A 15,111-nucleotide genomic window follows, 5' to 3' on the forward strand; every position below is an offset into this window, starting at 1 on the left:
GTATAAAGTGGCTAGTGATACATGTATTACATAAGGATACCGTCGATGATATAGAGTACAGTATATACGTATGCATATGAGATGAATAATGTAGGGTAAGTAACATTTATATAAGGTAGCATTGTTTAAAGTGGCTAGTGATATATTTACATCATTTCCCATCAATTCCCATTATTAAAGTGGCTGGAGTTGAGTCAGTGTCAGTGTGTTGGCAGCAGCCACTCAGTGTTAGTGGTGGCTGTTTAACAGTCTGATGGCCTTGAGATAGAAGCTGTTTTTCAGTCTCTCGGTCCTAGCTTTGATGCACCTGTACTGACCTCGCCTTCTGGATGATAGCGGGGTGAACAGGCAGTGGCTCGGGTGGTTGATGTCCTTGATGATCTTTATGGCCTTCCTGTGACATCGGGTGGTGTAGGTGTCCTGGAGGGCAGGTAGTTTGCCCCCGGTGATGCGTTGTGCAGACCTCACTACCCTCTGGAGAGCCTTACGGTTGAGGGCGGTGCAGTTGCCATACCAGGCGGTGATACAGCCCGCCAGGATGCTCTCGATTGTGCATCAGTAGAAGTTTGTGAGTGCTTTTGGTGACAAGCCGAATTTCTTCAGCCTCCTGAGGTTGAAGAGGCGCTGCTGCGCCTTCTTCACGATGCTGTCTGTGTGAGTGGACCAATTCAGTTTGTCTGTGATGTGTATGCCGAGGAACTTAAAACTTGCTACCCTCTCCACTACTGTTCCATCAATGTGGATAGGGGGGTGTTCCCTCTGCTGTTTCCTGAAGTCCACAATCATCTCCTTAGTTTTGTTGACGTTGAGTGTGAGGTTATTTTCCTGACACCACACTCCGAGGGCCCTCACCTCCTCCCTGTAGGCCGTCTCGTCGTTGTTGGTAATCAAGCCTACCACTGTTGTGTCGTCCGCAAACTTGATGATTGAGTTGGAGGCGTGCGTGGCCACGCAGTCGTGGGTGAACAGGGAGTACAGGAGAGGGCTCAGAACGCACCCTTGTGGGGCCCCAGTGTTGAGGATCAGCGGGGAGGAGATGTTGTTGCCTACCCTCACCACCTGGGGGCGGCCCGTCAGGAAGTCCAGTACCCAGTTGCACAGGGCGGGGTCGAGACCCAGGGTCTCGAGCTTGATGACGAGCTTGGAGGGTACTATGGTGTTGAATGCCGAGCTGTAGTCAATGAACAGAATTCTCACATAGGTATTCCTCTTGTCCAGATGGGTTAGGGCAGTGTGCAGTGTGGTTGAGATTGCATCGTCTGTGGACCTATTTGGGCGGTAAGCAAATTGGAGTGGGTCTAGGGTGTCAGGTAGGGTGGAGGTGATATGGTCCTTGACTAGTCTCTCAAAGCACTTCATGATGACGGATGTGAGTGCTACGGGGCGGTAGTCGTTTAGCTCAGTTACCTTAGCTTTCTTGGGAACAGGAACAATGGTGGCCCTCTTGAAGCATGTGGGAACAGCAGACTGGTATAGGGATTGATTGAATATGTCCGTAAACACACCGGCCAGCTGGTCTGCGCATGCTCTGAGGGCGCGGCTGGGGATGCCGTCTGGGCCTGCAGCCTTGCGAGGGTTAACACGTTTAAATGTCTTACTCACCTCGGCTGCAGTGAAGGAGAGACCGCATGTTTTCGTTGCAGGCCGTGTCAGTGGCACTGTATTGTCCCCAAAGCGGGCAAAAAAGTTATTTAGTCTGCCTGGGAGCAAGACATCCTGGTCCGTGACTGGGCTGGATTTCTTCCTGTAGTCCGTGATTGACTGTAGACCCTGCCACATGCCTCTTGTGTCTGAGCCGTTGAATTGAGATTCTACTTTGTCTCTGTACTGGCGCTTAGCTTGTTTGATAGCCTTGCGGAGGGAATAGCTGCACTGTTTGTATTCGGTCATGTTACCAGACACCTTGCCCTGATTAACAGCAGTGGTTCGCGCTTTCAGTTTCACACGAATGCTGCCATCAATCCACGGTTTCTGGTTAGGGAATGTTTTAATCGTTGCTATGGGAACGACATCTTCAACGCACGTTCTAATGAACTCGCACACCGAATCAGCGTATTCGTCAATGTTGTTATCTGACGCAATACGAAACATCTCCCAGTCCACGTGATGGAAGCAGTCTTGGAGTGTGGAGTCAGCTTGGTTGGACCAGCGTTGGACAGACCTCAGCGTGGGAGCCTCTTGTTTTAGTTTCTGTTGGGTAGTGTGGCCGAGCGGTCTAAGGCGCTGGACTAAGGCTCCAGTCTCTAAGGAGGCGTGGGTTCAAATCCCACCACTGCCATCTTTTTTGAGTTTGTTTGCGCAAGCTATCACATGTTCTGCTTTATTTCAGCGTTTTTACTTTCATGTAGGGCCATGCAAGGGAGAAAAAAATCAATGTTGTGTGTCACGGATGGGGTTCCAACTCAATAGTGTAGTCCATCTCCTTAACCAACCAGCCACCAAGTCCTGTGCTCTCGCTGTGGCAGTTGCACCTCCTACCGGTGGTTTATCACGTCAAAGGCTTGATTGGGAAAAAGGAAACTTCGGCTGGGCTGTGCGACGACCCAGCAGTCCATTTTAACAGTGGGTACTGTGGCCGAGCTGTCCAGAGAACTGGATTTAAGGACCCAGTCTTTCGGGGGTGTCGGTTCAAAGTACACCGCTGCAACTTTTTCTCAACAGAAAACTGTAATGTAATTTCAAACAAGGCCACCAAGGACACCGGACAAATAAAGGGAATCCAGCCTTTACCCTCATTCCCACGTCTGTTATTGCAATTATCTGCCGTGTTTTTCTAATTCAATCTGCTTCAGACATAAAAGCAGAAACTAATTCTAAGTTTATACGATGACAGAAAGAGCAACATCAGATAAATTAACATTTTTAGAAAGAGAATCAAAAAAAGATGAAGGACGCAAGAGCAACATGAGATACATAAAGATTTTAAAGATGAAAATGAAAAAGAAGACTAAAATACAAGGGAGTGCAGACGGTCTAGGTAACTGACGAGAAAGTGTGAATATTTTTCCAGAGTTAGGTAGTGTGGCCGAGCGGTCTAAGGCGCTGGATTAAGGCTCCAGTCTCTAAGGAGGCGTGGGTTCAAATCCCACCACTGCCATCTTTACTGAGTTTGTTAGCGCAAGCTATCACATGTTCTGCTTTATTTCATTGTTTTTACTTTCATGTAGGGCCATGCAAGGGAGAAAAAAATCAATGTTGTGTGTCACGTATGGGGTTCCAACTCAATAGTGTAGTCCATCGCCTTAACCAACCAGCCACCAAGTCCTGTGCTCTCACGGTGGCAGTTTCACCTCCTACCGGTGGTTGTTCATGTCAAATCCTTGATTGGAATTATGGAAAGTTGTGATGGTCTGTGGGACGACCCAGCAGTCCATTTTAACAGTTGGTACTGTGGCCGAGCTGTCCAGAGAACTGGATTTAAGGACCCAGTCTTTCGGAGGTGTCGGTTCAAAGTCCACCGCTGCAACTTTTTCTCAACAGAAAACTGTAATGTAATTTCAAACAAGGCCACCAAGGACACCGGACAAATAAAGGGAATCCAGCCTTTACCCTCATTCCCACGTCTGTTATTGCAATTATCTGCCGTGTTTTTCTAATTCAATCTGCTTCAGACATAAAAGCAGAAACTAATTCTAAGTTTATACCATGAAAGAAAGAGCAACATCAGATAAATTAACATTTTTAGAAAGAGAATCAAAAAAAGATGAAGGACGCAAGAGCAACATGAGATACATAAAGATTTTAAAGAAGAAAATTAAAAAGAAGACTAAAATACAAGGGAGTGCAGACGCTCTAGGTAACTGACGAGAAAGTGTGGACACTTGCCAGAGTTGGGTAGTGTGGCCGAGCGGTCTAAGGCGCTGGATTAAGGCTCCAGTCTCTAAGGAGGCGTGGGTTCAAATCCCACCACTGCCATCTTTATTGAGTTTGTTTGCGTAAGCTATCACATGTTCTGCTTTATTTCAGCGTTTTTACTTTCATGCAGGGCCATGCAAGGGAGAAAATAAGCAATGTTGTGTGTCACGGATGGGGTTCCAACTCAATAGTGTAGTCCATCGCCTTAACCAACCAGCCACCAAGTCCTGTGCCCCCGCGGTGGCAGTTGTACCTCCTACCGGTGGTTGTTCACGTCAAAGCCTAGATTGTAAACAAGGAAAGTTGGGCTGGGCTGTGCGACGACCTAGCAGTCCATTTTAACAGTGGGTACTGTGGCCAAGCTGTCCAGAGAACTGTATTTAAGGATCCAGTCTTTCAGAGGTGTGGGTTCAAAGTCCACCGCTTTAACTTTTTCTCAACAAAAAACTGTAATGTAATTTCAAACAAGGCCACCAAGGACACCGGACAAATAAAGGGAATCCATCCTTTACCCTAATTCCCACCTCTGTTTTTGAAAAAATTCTGCTGTGTTTTTCAGATTCAATCTGCTTCAGACATAAAAGCAGAAACGAATTTTCAGTGTACACAATGGAAGAAAGAGCAACATCAGATAAATTAAGATTTTTAAAAAGAGAATCAAAAAAAGATGAAGGACGCAAGAGCAACATGAGATACATAAAGATTTTTAAGAAGAAAATGAAAAAGAAGACTAAAATACAAGGGAGTGCAGACGCTCTAGGTAACTGACGAGAAAGTGTGGAAGCTTGCCAGAGTTGGGTATTGTGGCCGAGCGGTCTAAGGCGCTGGATTAAGGCTCCAGTCTCTAAGGAGGCGTGGGTTCAAATCCCAGCACTGCCATCTTTATTGAGTTTGTTTGCGCAAGCTATCACATTTTCTGCTTTATTTCAGCGTTTTTACTTTCATGCAGGGCCATGCAAGGGAGAAAAGAAGCAATGTTGTGTGTCACGGATGGGGTTCCAACTCAATAGTGTAGTCCATCGCCTTAACCAACCAGCCACCAAGTCCTGTGCCCCCGCGGTGGCAGTTGCACTTCCTACCGGTGGTTGTTCACGTCAAAGCCTAGATTGTAAACAAGGAAAGTTGGGCTGGGCTGTGCGACGACCTAGCAGTCCATTTTAACAGTGGGTACTGTGGCCAAGCTGTCCAGAGAACTGGATTTAAGGATCCAGTCTTTCAGAGGTGTGGGTTCAAAGTCCACCGCTTTAACTTTTTCTCAACAAAAAACTGTAATGTAATTTCAAACAAGGCCACCAAGGACACCGGACAAATAAAGGGAATCCATCCTTTACCCTAATTCCCACCTCTGTTTTTGAAAAAATTCTGCTGTGTTTTTCAGATTCAATCGGCTTCAGACATAAAATTAGAAACGAATTTTCAGTGTACACAATGGAAGAAAGAGCAACATCAGATAAATTAAGATTTAAAAAAAAATATATAAAAAAAAGATGAAGGACGCAAGAGCAACATGAGATACATAAAGATTTTAAAGAAGAAAATGAAAAAGAAGACTAAAATACAAGGAAGTGCAGACGCTCTAGGTAACTGACGAGAAAGTGTGAATATTTTGCCAGAGCTGGGTAGTGTGGCCGAGCGGTCTAAGGCGCTGGATTAAGGCTCCAGTCTCTAAGGAGGCGTGGGTTCAAATCCCACCACTGCCATCTATATTGAGTTTGTTTGCGCAAGCTATCACATGTTCTGCTTTATTTCAGCGTTTTTACTTTCATCTCCCATGCAAGGGAGAAAAAAAGCAATGTTGTGTGTCACGGATGGGGTTCCAACTCAATAGTGTAGTCCATCGCCTTAACCAACCAGCCACCAAGTCCTGTGCCCTCACGGTGGCAGTTGCACCTCCTACCGGTGGTTGTTCATGTCAAATCCTTGATTGGAAAAAAGGAAAGTTGTGATGGTATGTGGGACGACCCAGCAGTCCATTTCAACAGTTGGTGCTGTGGCCGAGCTGTCCAGAGAACTGGATTTAAGTACCCAGTCTTTCGGAGGTGTCGGTTCAAAGTCCAACGCTGCAACTTTTTCTCAACAGAAAACTGTAATGTAATTTCAAACAAGGCCACCAAGGACACCGGAAAATAAAGGGAATCCAGCCTTTACCCTAATTCCCATGTCTGTTATTGCAATTATCTGCCGTGTTTTTCTAATTCAATCTGCTTCAGACATGAAAGCAGAAACTAATTCTAAGTTTATACGATGGCAGAAAGAGCAACATCAGATAAATTAAGATTTTTAGAAAGAGAATCAAAAAAAGATGAAGGACGCAAGAGCAACATGAGATACATAAAGATTTTAAAGAAGAAAATGAAAAAGAAGACTAAAATACAAGGGAGTGCAGACGCTCTAGGTAACTGACGAGAAAGTGTAGAAGCTTGCCAGAGTTGGGTAGTGTGGCCGAGCGGTGTAAGGCGCTGGATTAAGGCTCCAATCTCTAAGGAGGCGTGGGTTCAAATCCCACCACTGCCATCTTTATTGAGTTTGTTTGCGTAAGCTATCACATGTTCTGCTTTATTTCAGCGTTTTTACTTTCATGCAGGGCCATGCAAGGGAGAAAATAAGCAATGTTGTGTGTCACGGATGGGGTTCCAACTCAATAGTGTAGTCCATCGCCTTAACCAACCAGCCACCAAGTCCTGTGCCCCCGCGGTGGCAGTTGTACCTCCTACCGGTGGTTGTTCACGTCAAAGCCTAGATTGTAAACAAGGAAAGTTGGGCTGGGCTGTGCGACGACCTAGCAGTCCATTTTAACAGTGGGTACTGTGGCCAAGCTGTCCAGAGAACTGTATTTAAGGATCCAGTCTTTCAGAGGTGTGGGTTCAAAGTCCACCGCTTTAACTTTTTCTCAACAAAAAACTGTAATGTAATTTCAAACAAGGCCACCAAGGACACCGGACAAATAAAGGGAATCCATCCTTTACCCTAATTCCCACCTCTGTTTTTGAAAAAATTCTGCTGTGTTTTTCAGATTCAATCTGCTTCAGACATAAAAGCAGAAACTAATTCTAAGTTTATACGATGGAAGAAAGAGCAACATCAGATAAATTAAGATTTTTAAAAAGAGAATCAAAAAAAGATGAAGGACGCAAGAGCAACATGAGATACATAAAGATTTTTAAGAAGAAAATGAAAAAGAAGACTAAAATACAAGGGAGTGCAGACGCTCTAGGTAACTGACGAGAAAGTGTGGAAGCTTGCCAGAGTTGGGTATTGTGGCCGAGCGGTCTAAGGCGCTGGATTAAGGCTCCAGTCTCTAAGGAGGCGTGGGTTCAAATCCCAGCACTGCCATCTTTATTGAGTTTGTTTGCGTAAGCTATCACATGTTCTGCTTTATTTCAGCGTTTTTACTTTCATGCAGGGCCATGCAAGGGAGAAAAAAATCAATGTTGTGTGTCACGGATGGGGTTCCAACTCAATAGTGTAGTCCATCGCCTTAACCAACCAGCCACCAAGTCCTGTGCCCCCGCGGTGGCAGTTGCACCTCCTACCGGTGGTTGTTCACGTCAAAGCCTAGATTGTAAACAAGGAAAGTTGGCCTGGGCTGTGCGACGACCTAGCAGTCCATTTTAACAATGGGTACTGTGGCCAAGCTGTCCAGAGAACTGTATTTAAGGATCCAGTCTTTCAGAGGTGTGGGTTCAAAGTCCACCGCTTTAACTTTTTCTCAACAGAAAACTGTAATGTAATTTCAAGCAAGGCCACCAAGGACACCGGACAAATAAATGGAATCCAGCCTTTACCCTAATTCCCACCTCTGTTTTTAAAATTATCTGCTGTGTTTTTCAGATTCAATCTGCTTCAGACATAAAAGCAGAAACTAATTTTCAGTGTACACAATGGAAGAAAGAGCAACATGAGATAAATCAAGATTTTTAAAAAGAGAATAAAAAAAAGATGACGGAAGCAAGAGCAACATGAGATACATAAAGATTTTAAAGAAGAAAATGAAAAAGAAGACTAAAATACAAGGGAGTGCAGACGCTCTAGGTAACTGACGAGAAAGTGTGAATATTTTGCTAGAGTTGGGTAGTGTGGCTGAGCGGTCTAAGGCGCTGGATTAAGGCTCCAGTCTCTAAGGAGGCGTGGGTTCAAATCCCACCACTGCCATCTTTATTGAGTTTGTTTGCGTAAGCTATCTCATGTTCTGCTTTATTTCAGCGTTTTTACTTTCATCTCCCATGCAAGGGAGAAAAAAAGCAATGTTGTGTGTCACGGATGGGGTTCCAACTCAATAGTGTAGTCCATCGCCTTAACCAACCAGCCACCAAGTCCTGTGCCCTCACGGTGGCAGTTGCACCTCCTACCGGTGGTTGTTCACGTCAAATCCTTGATTGGAAAAAAGGAAAGTTGTGATGGTCTGTGGGACGACCCAGCAGTCCATTTTAACAGTTGGTACTGTGGCCGAGCTGTCCAGAGAACTGGATTTAAGGATCCAGTCTTTCAGAAGTGTGGGATCAAAGTCCACCGCTTTAACTTTTTCTCAACATAAAACTGTAATGTAATTTCAAACAAGGCCACCAAGGACACCGGACAAATAAAGGGAATCCAGCCTTTACCCTAATTCCCACGTCTGTTATTGCAATTATCTGCCGTGTTTTTCTAATTCAATCTGCTTCAGACATAAAAGCCGAAACGAATTCTAAGTTTATACGATGAAAGAAAGAGCAACATCAGATAAATTAAGATTTTTAGAAAGAGAATCAAAAAAAGATGAAGGACGCAAGAGCAACATGAGATACATAAAGATTTTAAAGAAGAAAATGAAAAAGAAGACTAAAATACAAGGGACTGCAGACGCTCTAGGTAACTGACGAGAAAGTCTGGCAATCTTGCCAGAGCTGGGTAGTGTGGCCGAGCGGTCTAAGGCGCTGGATTTAGGCTCCAGTCTCCATGGAGGCGTGGGTTCAAATCCCACCGCTGCCATCTTTATTGAGTTTGTTTGCGCAAGCTATTACATGTTCTGCTTTATTTCAGCGTTTTTACTTTCATGCAGGGCCATGCAAGGGAGAAAAGAAGCAATGTTGTGTGTCACGGATGGGGTTCCAACTCAATAGTGTAGTCCATCGCCTTAACCAACCAGCCACCAAGTCCTGTGCTCCCGCGGTGGCAGTTGCACCTCCTACTGGTGGTTGTTCATGTCAATTCCTTGATTGGAAAAAAGGAAAGTTGTGATGGTCTGTGCGACGACCAAGCAGTCCATTTTAACAGTGGGAACTGTGGCCAAGCTGTCCAGAGAACTGGATTTAAGGACCCAGTCTTTCGGAGGTGTCGGTTCAAAGTCCACCGCTGCAAGTTTTTCTCAACAGAAAACTGTAATGTAATTTCAAACAAGGCCACCAAGGACACCGGACAAATAAAGGGAATCCAGCCTTTACCCTAATTCCCACGTCTGTTATTGCAATTATCTGCCGTGTTTTTCTAATTCAATCTGCTTCAGACATAAAAGCAGAAACTAATTCTAAGTTTATACGATGAAAGAAAGAGCAACATCAGATAAATTAAGATTTTTAAAAAGAGAATAAAAAAAAAATGAAGGACGCAAGAGCAACATGAGATACATAAAGATTTTAAAGAAGAAAATGAAAAAGAAGACTAAAATACAAGGAAGTGCAGACGCTCTAGGTAACTGAAGAGAAAGTGTGAATGTTTTTCCAGAGCTGGATAGTGTGGCCGAGCGGTCTAAGGCGCTGGATTAAGGCTCCAGTCTCTAAGGAGGCGTGGGTTCAAATCCCACCACTGCCATCTTTATTGAGTTTGTTTGTTTGTCACGGATGGGGTTCCAACTCAATAGTGTAGTCCATCGCCTTAACCAACCAGCCACCAAGTCCTGTGCCCCCACGGTGGCAGTTGCACCTCCTACCGGTGGTTGTTCAAGTCAAATCCTTGATTGGAAAAAAGGAAAGTTGTGATGGTCTGTGCGACGATCAAGCAGTCCATTTTAACAGTGGGAACTGTGGCCGAGCTGTCCAGAGAACTGGATTTAAGGACCCAGTCTTTCGGAGGTGTCGGTTCAAAGTCCACCACTGCAACTTTTTCTCAACAGAAAACTGTAATGTCATTTCAAACTAGGCCACCAAGGACACCGGAAAATAAAGGGAATCCAGCCTTTACCCTAATTCCCACCTCTGTTTTTGAAATTATCTGCCATGTTTTTCAGATTCAATCTGCTTCAGACATAAAAGCAGAAACTAATTGTCAGTGTACACAATGGAAGAAAGAGCAACATGAGATAAATAAAAAAATTTAAAAAGAGAATCAAAAAAAGATGAAGGACGCAAGAGCAACATGAGATACATAAAGATTTTTAAGAAGAAAATGAAAAAGAAGACTAAAATACAAGGAAGTGCAGACGCTCTAGGTAACTGACGAGAAAGTGTGAATATTTAGCCAGAGCTGGGTAGTGTGGCATAGTGGTCTGAGGTGCTGGATTAAGGCTCCAGTCTCTAAGGAGGCGTGAGGTCAAATCCCACCACTGCCATCTTTATTGAGTTTGTTTGCGCAAGCAACTCTGCTTTATTTCAGCGTTTATACTTTCATGCAGGGCCATGCAAGGGAGAAAAGTTGTGTGTCAAGGATGGGATTCCAACTCAATAGTGTAGTCCATCACCTTAACCAACCAGCCACCAAGTCCTGTGCTCTCACGGTGGCAGTTGCACCTCCTACCTGTGGTTGTTCACGTCACATCCTTGATTGGAAAAAAGGAAAGTTGTGATGGTCTCAGGGACGACCCAGCAGTCCATTTTAACAGTTGGTACTGTGGGCGAGCTGTCCAGAGAACTGGATTTAAGGATCCAGTCTTTCGGAGGTGTCGGTTCAAAGTCCACCACCGCAACTTTTTCTCAACAGAAAACTGTAATTTAATTTCAAACAAGGCCACCAAGGACACCGGACAAATAAAGGGAATCCAGGCTTTACCCTAATTCCCACGTCTGTTATTGCAATTATCTGCCATTTTTTTCTAATTCAATCTGCTTCAGACATAAAAGCAGAAACTAATTCTAAGTTTATACGATGGAAGAAAGAGCAACATCAGATAAATTAAGATTTTTAAAAAGATCATAAAAAAAAGATGAACGACGCAAGAGCAACATGAGATACATAAAGATTTTAAAGAAGAAAATGAAAAAGAAGACTAAAATACAAGGGAGTGCAGACGCTCTGGTAACTGACGAGAAAGTGTGAATATTTTGCAAGAGGTGGGTAGTGTGGCCGAGTGGTCTAAGGCGCTGGGTTTAGTCTTTATGGAGGCGTGGGTTCAAATCGCACCACTGCCATCTTTATTGAGTTTGTTTGCGCAAGCTATCACATGTTCTGCTTTGTTTATTTTTATTTACGACAGAGCCTGCGCGCGAACCCAGGACTCTGATGGCACAGCTGGCGCTGCAGTACAGCGCCCTTAACCACTGCGCCACCCGGGAGGCCCTGTTCTGCTTTTTTCAGCGTGTTTACTTTCATGTAGGGCCATGCAAGGGAGAAAAGAAGCAATGTTGTGTGTCACGGATGGGGTTCCAAATCAATAGTCCATCGCCTTAACCAACCAGCCACCAAGTCCTGTGCCCCCGCGGTGGCAGTTGCACCTCCTACTGGTGGTTGTTCACGTCAAATTGGAAAAAAGGAAAGTTGTGATGGTCTGTGCGACGACCTAGCAGTCCATTTTAACAGTTGGTACTGTGGCCGAGCTGTCCAGAGAACTGGATTTAAGGACCCAGTCTTTCGGAGGTGTCGGTTCAAAGTCCACCGCTGCAACTTTTTCTCAACAGAAAACTGTAATGTAATTTCAAACAAGGCCACCAAGGACACCGGACAAATAAAGGGAATCCAGCCTTTACCCTAATTCCCACGTCTGTTATTGCAATTATCTGCCGTGTTTTTCCAATTCAATCTGCTTCAGACATAAAAGCAGAAACTAATTCTAAGTTTATACGATGGAAGAAAGAGCAACATCAGATAAATTAAGATTTTTAAAAAGAGAATCAAAAAAAGATGAAGGACGCAAGAGCAACATGAGATACATTAAGATTTTAAAGAAGAAAATGAAAAAGAAGACTAAAATACAGGGGGGTGCAGACGCTCTAGGTAACTGACGAGAAAGTGTGAATATTTTGCCAGAGCTGGGTAGTGTGGCCGAGCGGTCTAAGGCGCTGGATTAAGGCTCCAGTCTCTACGGAGGCGTGGGTTCAAATCCCACCACTGCCATCTTTATTGAGTTTGTTTGCGCAAGCTATCACATGTTCTGCTTTATTTCAGCGTTTTTACTTTCATGCAGGGCCATGCAAGGGAGAAAAGAAGCAATGTTGTGTGTCACGGATGGGGTTCCAACTCAATAGTGTAGTCCATCGCCTTAACCAACCAGCCACCAAGTCCTGTGCCCCCACGGTGGCAGTTGCACCTCCTTCGGTAGTTGTTCACGTCAAATCCTTGATTGGAAAAAAGGAAAGTTGTGATGGTCTGTGCGACGACCAAGCAGTCCATTTTAACAGTGGGTACTGTGTCCGAGCTGTCCAGAGAACTGGATTTAAGGACCCAGTCTTTCGGAGGTGTCGGTTCAAAGTCCACCGCTGCAACTTTTTCTCAACAGAAAACTGTAATGTAATTTCAAACAAGGCCACCAAGGACACCGGACAAATAAAGGGAATCCAGCCTTTACCCTAATTCCCACGTCTGTTATTGCAATTATCTGCCGTGTTTTTCTAATTCAGTCTGCTTCAGACATAAAAGCAGAAGCGAATTCTAAGTTTATACGATGGAAGAAAGAGCAACATCAGATAAATTAAGATTTTTAAAAAGAGAATCAAAAAAAGATGAAGGACGCAAGAGCAACATGAGATACATAAAGATTTTAAAGAAGAAAATGAAAAAGAAGACTAAAATACAAGGGAGTGCAGACGCTCTAGGTAACTGACGAGAAAGTGTGGAAATCTTGCCAGAGCTGGGTAGTGTGGCCGAGCGGTCTAAGGCGCTGGATTTAGGCTCCAGTCTCTAAGGAGGCGTGGGTTCAAATCCCACCACTGCCATCTTTATTGAGTTTGTTTGCGCAAGCTATCACATGTTCTGCTTTATTTCAGCGTTTTTACTTTCATGTAGGGCCATGCAAGGGAGAAAAGAAGCAATGTTGTGTGTCACGGATGGGGTTCCAACTCAATAGTGTAGTCCGTCGCCTTAACCAACCAGCCACCAAGTCCTGTGCTCTCACGGTGGCAGTTGCACCTCCTACCGGTGGTTGTTCATGTCAAATCCCTGATTGGAAAAAAGGAAAGTTGTGATGGTCTGTGGGACGACCCAGCAATCCATTTTAACAGTTGGTACTGTGGGCGAGCTGTCCAGAGAACTGGATTTAAGGACCCAGTCTTTCAGAGGTGTCGGTTCAAAGTCCACCACTGCAACTTTTTCTCAACAGAAAACTGTAATGTAATTTCAAACAAGGCCACCAAGGACACCGGAAAATAAAGGGAATCCAGCCTTTACCCAAATTCCCACATCTGTTATTGCAATTATCTGCCGTGTTTTTCTAATTCAGTCTGCTTCAGACATAAAAGCAGAAGCGAATTCTAAGTTTATACGATGGAAGAAAGAGCAACATCAGATAAATTAAGATTTTTAAAAAGAGAATCAAAAAAAGATTAAGGACGCAAGAGCAACATGAGATACATAAAGATTTTAAAGAAGAAAATGAAAAAGAAGACTAAAATACAAAGGGAGTGCAGACGCTCTAGGTAACTGACGAGAAAGTGTGGAAATCTTGCCAGAGCTGGGTAGTGTGGCCGAGCGGTCTAAGGCGCTGGATTTAGGCTCCAGTCTCTAAGGAGGCGTGGGTTCAAATCCCACCACTGCCATCTTTATTGAGTTTGTTTGCGCAAGCTATCACATGTTCTGCCTTATTGCAGCGTTTTTACTTTCATGTAGGGCCATGCAAGGGAGAAAAGAAGCAATGTTGTGTGTCACGGATGGGGTTCCAACTCAATAGTGTAGTCCGTCGCCTTAACCAACCAGCCACCAAGTCCTGTGCTCTCACGGTGGCAGTTGCACCTCCTACCGGTGGTTGTTCATGTCAAATCCCTGATTGGAAAAAAGGAAAGTTGTGATGGTCTGTGGGACGACCCAGCAATCCATTTTAACAGTTGGTACTGTGGGCGAGCTGTCCAGAGAACTGGATTTAAGGACCCAGTCTTTCAGAGGTGTCGGTTCAAAGTCCACCACTGCAACTTTTTCTCAACAGAAAACTGTCATGTAATTTCAAACAAGGCCACCAAGGACACCGGACAAATAAAGGGAATCCAGCCTTTACCCTAATTCCCACGTCTGTTATTGCAATTATCTGCCGTGTTTTTCTAATTCAGTCTGCCTCAGACATAAAAGCAGAAGCGAATTCTAAGTTTATACGATGGAAGAAAGAGCAACATCAGATAAATTAAGATTTTTAAAAAGAGAATCAAAAAAAGATTAAGGACGCAAGAGCAACATGAGATACATAAAGATTTTAAAGAAGAAAATGAAAAAGAAGACTAAAATACAAAGGGAGTGCAGACGCTCTAGGTAACTGACGAGAAAGTGTGGAAATCTTGCCAGAGCTGGGTAGTGTGGCCGAGCGGTCTAAGGCGCTGGATTTAGGCTCCAGTCTCTAAGGAGGCGTGGGTTCAAATCCCACCACTGCCATCTTTATTGAGTTTGTATGCGCAAGCTATCACATGTTCTGCTTTATTTCATGGTTTTTACTTTCATGCAGGGCCGTGCAAGGGAGAAAAGAAGCAATGTTGTGTGTCACGGATGGGGTTCCAACTCAATAGTGTAGTCCATCGCCTTAACCAACCAGCCACCAAGTCCTGTGCTCTCACGGTGGCAGTTGCTCCTCCTACCGGTGGTTGTTCACGTCAAATCCTTGATTGGAAAAAAGGAAAGTTGTGATGGTCTGTGGGACGACCCAGCAGTCCATTTTAACAGTTGGTACTGTGGGCGAGCTGTCCAGAGAACTGGATTTAAGGACCCAGTCTTTCAGAGGTGTCGGTTCAAAGTCCACCACAACAACTTTTTCTCAACAGAAAACTGTAATGTAATTTCAAACAAGGCCACCAAGGACACCGGACAAATAAAGGGAATCCAGCCTTTACGCTAATTCCCACGTCTGTTATTGCAATTATCTGCCGTGTTTTTCTAATTCAATCTGCTTCAGACATAAAAGCAGAAACGAATTCTAAGTTTATACGATGGAAGAAA

General features: G+C 44.4%; 12 non-coding genes across 12 annotated transcripts; all 12 read left to right on the forward strand.

Moving 5' to 3' along the window:
- The first annotated feature begins 2,196 nt into the window (after positions 1–2,196).
- trnal-aag (transfer RNA leucine (anticodon AAG)) lies at positions 2,197–2,278 on the forward strand. The gene has a single exon. It is a non-coding gene; the product is annotated as a tRNA-Leu (tRNA).
- A 737-nt stretch (positions 2,279–3,015) lies between these two features.
- trnal-aag (transfer RNA leucine (anticodon AAG)) lies at positions 3,016–3,097 on the forward strand. The gene has a single exon. It is a non-coding gene; the product is annotated as a tRNA-Leu (tRNA).
- A 736-nt stretch (positions 3,098–3,833) lies between these two features.
- On the forward strand, positions 3,834–3,915 carry trnal-aag (transfer RNA leucine (anticodon AAG)). Its single transcript has one exon. It is a non-coding gene; the product is annotated as a tRNA-Leu (tRNA).
- A 1,558-nt stretch (positions 3,916–5,473) lies between these two features.
- Positions 5,474–5,555, forward strand: trnal-aag (transfer RNA leucine (anticodon AAG)). Its single transcript has one exon. It is a non-coding gene; the product is annotated as a tRNA-Leu (tRNA).
- Positions 5,556–6,287: 732 nt separating this feature from the next.
- Positions 6,288–6,369, forward strand: trnal-aag (transfer RNA leucine (anticodon AAG)). The gene has a single exon. It is a non-coding gene; the product is annotated as a tRNA-Leu (tRNA).
- A 1,556-nt stretch (positions 6,370–7,925) lies between these two features.
- trnal-aag (transfer RNA leucine (anticodon AAG)) lies at positions 7,926–8,007 on the forward strand. Its single transcript has one exon. It is a non-coding gene; the product is annotated as a tRNA-Leu (tRNA).
- A 734-nt stretch (positions 8,008–8,741) lies between these two features.
- trnal-uag (transfer RNA leucine (anticodon UAG)) lies at positions 8,742–8,823 on the forward strand. Its single transcript has one exon. It is a non-coding gene; the product is annotated as a tRNA-Leu (tRNA).
- A 736-nt stretch (positions 8,824–9,559) lies between these two features.
- trnal-aag (transfer RNA leucine (anticodon AAG)) lies at positions 9,560–9,642 on the forward strand. The gene has a single exon. It is a non-coding gene; the product is annotated as a tRNA-Leu (tRNA).
- A 2,372-nt stretch (positions 9,643–12,014) lies between these two features.
- trnal-aag (transfer RNA leucine (anticodon AAG)) lies at positions 12,015–12,096 on the forward strand. The gene has a single exon. It is a non-coding gene; the product is annotated as a tRNA-Leu (tRNA).
- A 736-nt stretch (positions 12,097–12,832) lies between these two features.
- Positions 12,833–12,914, forward strand: trnal-uag (transfer RNA leucine (anticodon UAG)). The gene has a single exon. It is a non-coding gene; the product is annotated as a tRNA-Leu (tRNA).
- A 737-nt stretch (positions 12,915–13,651) lies between these two features.
- On the forward strand, positions 13,652–13,733 carry trnal-uag (transfer RNA leucine (anticodon UAG)). The gene has a single exon. It is a non-coding gene; the product is annotated as a tRNA-Leu (tRNA).
- Positions 13,734–14,471: 738 nt separating this feature from the next.
- On the forward strand, positions 14,472–14,553 carry trnal-uag (transfer RNA leucine (anticodon UAG)). The gene has a single exon. It is a non-coding gene; the product is annotated as a tRNA-Leu (tRNA).
- Positions 14,554–15,111: the final 558 nt, after the last annotated feature.

Source organism: Oncorhynchus mykiss, chromosome 13, assembly GCF_057628025.1.
Source record: "Oncorhynchus mykiss isolate SJ-2025 chromosome 13, ASM5762802v1, whole genome shotgun sequence".
In the NCBI taxonomy this organism is placed as follows: domain Eukaryota; kingdom Metazoa; phylum Chordata; class Actinopteri; order Salmoniformes; family Salmonidae; genus Oncorhynchus; species Oncorhynchus mykiss.